Source organism: Ceratotherium simum, chromosome 12 (genome assembly GCF_057802395.1).
Source record: "Ceratotherium simum simum isolate JZ-2026a chromosome 12, ASM5780239v1, whole genome shotgun sequence".
NCBI classification, from domain to species: Eukaryota; Metazoa; Chordata; class Mammalia; order Perissodactyla; family Rhinocerotidae; genus Ceratotherium; species Ceratotherium simum.
Genome location: NC_141911.1, coordinates 22,127,598 through 22,132,133, shown reverse-complemented (window position 1 = coordinate 22,132,133; position 4,536 = coordinate 22,127,598).

Sequence of the window (4,536 nt, the reverse complement as noted above, 5' to 3'; positions counted from 1 at the left end):
AGGAGCAGGGCCTGGGGCTTTATTGAAGGTGAGGGGATGGGCTAGGCTGAGAGCTCAGGTACAGGGACAGGGCCTTCTGTGGAGTGAATCACTTGCCAGAGCCAAAGGAAGGAGCACCCAGGCCTTCTTATCCCCGTGTACAGGTGTGGTGCACAAAGGGATGAAGGTTTAGAGCTGTCAGCTGTCAAACATCAAAAAAAGGAGTGAGAGACTTCTGGTCTCTGGTCTGGCATGTAAGGAACTTAGAAGCCTTCCGTCCTCAGAAGAAAAAAGCCAAGAAACTTAAAATCAACAACTCTTCATTCAGAGAACTGAACACACAGGGTAAACCACTGTCTCCACAATTAGGAAGAGACAACAAAGTAGCCATTTTAAAATATACCCAGAATATTCTCTTCTTCTTAACAAGGCATGTCCTCAAAATAATCTTTTTTGCCAGAGCATAGCTGACTAGGGTTTTCCCAGAGTTTAACTGACCTGGGAGGATGGAAATAGTCAACTTGAGTCTCTTCTAGCTGTTTCTGCTCTCAAAGGTGGGGCACTTGTGAAGATGATAGGGTTTTTTTCCCCTTCTGACACCAAATATGTGGTGTCTGTTCCAACGCCACTTCTCCAACTCTACGTCACCAAATAGGTGTCCAACAATTCAATTCAATTCTACACTGACTACTCAGAGTTCGTGTCAGACTCCACAGGTTAAGAGCTCAGTTCCACACACTGACCATACTTCAGATGCCAGCCACAAAAGGAATGCCTGGTCTACCAACATTTCTACTCAGTCATCTACAAATTCATAGATTCCTTCCAAACTCTGTCAGGTTTGGTAATTTACTAAAGCAATTAAATGGAAAATGCCAGACATAAACAATTCATAAGTTTTAAATTGCACGCCATCTGAATAGCATGATGAAATCTTGCACCGTCTGGCTGTATCCCATCCTGGACGTGCATCATCCCTTTGTCCAGCATATCCCTGCTGGCTATGCTACCTGCTGTTAGTCACTTAGTAACCATCTTGGTTATCAGATCGACTGTCTCAGTATCACAGTGCCTGTGTTCAAGTAACCCTTATTTTACCTAATAATGGCCCCAAAGTGCAAGAGTAGTGATGCTGGCAATTTGGATATGCCAAAGAGAAGCCGTAAAGTGTTTCCTTTAAGTGAAAAGGTGAAAGTTCTCAACTTAATAAAAAAAGAAAAAAAAAATCATATGCCGAGGTTGCTAAGATCTATGGTAAGAACAAATGTTCTATCCATGAAATTGTGAAGAAGGAAAAAGAAATTCATAATAGTTTTGCTGTCACACCTCAAAATGTAAAAAGTTATGGCCATGGTGCATGATAAGTGCTTAGCTAAGATGGAAAAGGAATTAAATTTGTGGGTGAAAGACATGAACAGAAAACGTGTTCTGACCGACTGCAATGCATTGCACTGTAGGTATGTATGGGTAGGTATATATAGGGTTCAGTGCTATCCATGGTTTCACGCATCCACTGGGGGTCTTGGAACGTATCCCCCATGGATAAAAGGGGGCTACTGTATATGATATAGAAATGATGGAGGAGCCGGCCAGTGGCGCAAGTGGTTAAGTGCATGCGCTCCGCTATGGCGGCCCGAAGTTCGCAGGTTTGGATCCCGGGGGCACACGGACGCGCCGCTTATTAAGCCGTGCTGTGGTGGCGTCCCATGAAATGTAGAGGAAGGTGGGCACGGATGTTAGCTCATGGCCAATCTTCCTCAAGAAAAAAAGAGGAGGATTGGCATTGGATGTTAGCTCAGGGCTAGTCTTCTCCACAAAAAAAAAAAATCACAATCAAAAAAAAAAAAAGAAATGACGGAGACGTGTCATTTTATCAGCTGAAGACCAGAGATTGTACAACACACAGAGTCAACCCTAACATAAACTATGGACTTTCGTGAATCAAAGTTGGCTCATCAGAGGTAACAAATGTACCATGGTAATACAAGATATAAAATATAGGGCAAACTGTGTGGAGGCGGCGGGGTTATGTGGGAAGTCTCTGTACTTTCTGATCAAGTTTTCTGTAAACCTTACTGCTCTTAAAAAAGAAGTAAAATCTACTAGGGAAAAAAAGATAAAGACAGATGCCTTAATATTCACCCCTGATGATTGACTAATGACAGAAATAGACCATCTTCATTCAACTAATCTGAACTTATTTCAATAAGGCATTGTGGTGCTCTGTGAGGCCTGCACCCTGAGATTTGGAAGAGAGGAGAAGTTTCCACTGAATGCCTTGTTCGAGAGCCCAGCACGGTATATCTTGAGAAGTTAAATGAGTACCTTCGTTACTATCAGTAGAGTCTGGAACTCCCACGTGGATAAGGAGTGTCCTGATGAGGCCTTGTTATTGTGGCCTTAGTATATGGAAAGACAAGTGTTACTTTGATTGACACTGAGGGTAATGGAGATAAGAGATTCCCGGAGTTCTTTTACCACAAAGGGGCAACTCTTAGAGAATCACCCAAGAGTAGTAAACACGTGTAGATGGGGCCAATTGTTGGTTGGTGCTAAGATAGCTGATTGATGTATGGTCAATTATGATGACTCTTGGGTCCGGTCCTTCATCAGAGATGTCCCAATTAAGAAATGAAAAGCAACCACTCTGTCTGAGCTCCATCATGTACGAATGTAGTGATGTCATAGCTAAAGTCTATGAGCTCCCATTGCTTTTCACTCAGGGAATCCTACGGAGCTCCCCAGGGAGCCTGGTGGTCTGGGAAAGGGGTAACCTCCTTCAGCACCATGGCATCTCAAGAGAAACTGAGGAGAGGGAAGGCCACTCCCTCCTGCAGGTAGGATATCCCAGAGGGCCCAGGTTTGGCTCCTTCATGTCTCAAGGGGGTCTTGGTAGCCGTGCTGAGCTCCTAGGGTGCTGTTTCCAGGTCCCAAGGCAAAATGGATTGCTGAGTAGATGGTCACATGCTCAGGGCTATCTACTTTCAGGATAGCCCCATAAGCAGAGGTAATCACAGCTCTAATGACATATAGTGTGGGGTCTAGGGCAGGTTCTTGCATCAGAAGTCTATGGACAACTTAAGGCCATCATGGCTAACTCCAGAAGGCATGAGAGCAGGTCAATGAAGCCTCAATGGTGAAGGAGACTCTGAGGGCAGCAATGGGAGTGCTGGTTGTATGGCAATTTAAAGAGAGTCTCCAGCCTTTTGTGGTAGGGATGACCATTCAAGGTGGGCCAATTTACAAGAAACAGCACAAATGGGTTCAAGTGAAATTTGTAAATAAGGAATGTGTTAGCTCCAGAACAACAAAAGAACCTAGTAGAAGTTGTGGGTGCTCAGGGGACAACAGCTATTTCTTCATGGTGTCAGGGAGGGAGCAAGTCTCAGATTATCAAATAATTTCCAGAAATTTAACAAAGTTGTGCCTCACATTATATGTGGGTCAATGTCCCATCTGCTTTTCTGAGTTCCTTTTTTCAATATTTGCATATCCTGAATATCCTCAGAGGAGGAGGTCATTAATGTAATATTGTACCTCTGTTCTTGGACAAACCAGGATACAGTCCAGATCCTGCCTGCAATGGTTCTGTGGGAGGGCAAAGCTGTTGCAGATCCAGGAGGATAACCCAGTAAAGGTGTATTACATGCTTCTGAAGGTTAAGGCAACCGCAGCTGAGAGGCTGTTGAGACAGACACTGAACAGAAGAGACAGCCAAACCTGTGATCACAGGACATTTACCAACTGCTGATTGGTTGGAATCAGTGATTTCCACAATGTTGGGGACTGGGTAGAGAGGTCTGTTTGGTTGCGACCACAGCCTCAGGGTTGTGTCAGATGTCATTCATTTTTTTCAGGTTGAAGAACAGGCCAAATTTGGCTGATCAAAGAAGCACTGGGCATAATCACCCCTTCACTATGGTTCAGCTTGTCCAGGTGGGGGGCACAGGGGAAGAAGGCGGGGTGAAGCTTAAGCTGTGAGCAAACACCCAAAAATGTGGAGTCTGACTGCTCATTACAAGGACAAACGTGGGTGAGAAAAATATGCATCACAATTGCCTGATTTCTATAAAGAAACACTAATAGGAGGCTCAAAAAATGATCAAAACTGTATTTGCAGGTGGGGGTGGCTGGAGTAACGGCGCTGGAGGGGACCAGAGCATGTTCGCAGTGAGTTTTCTTCAGTTAGACTTTCCTATCTTACAGATTTATTTAAAATACACATAGAAATTTACGTATACTATATTTTACTATTTAACAGTCTTTATAAATTTTAACTTTTGTACATAGGAAACCATTCTGAGATTTAATTCCTTTAAACACTAACAGTTACAAAGTGTAAACCATACAAAATGACAATTGTCAAATCTCTGTCTAAGTAAAAGGACATGTGGTATCATAGTTTGTCCTTCCCCTGTCTCACACGGGGGTATTTTTAGGAATAAGTGGCAGATTATAATGCAATAGGGATTTGAGTTTAGTCCCTTAAATGTAGTAGGATTTTCAAAGATTTACATAAGCTTTGAGTAGTTTTCCTCACATCCATTAAAATGGGAA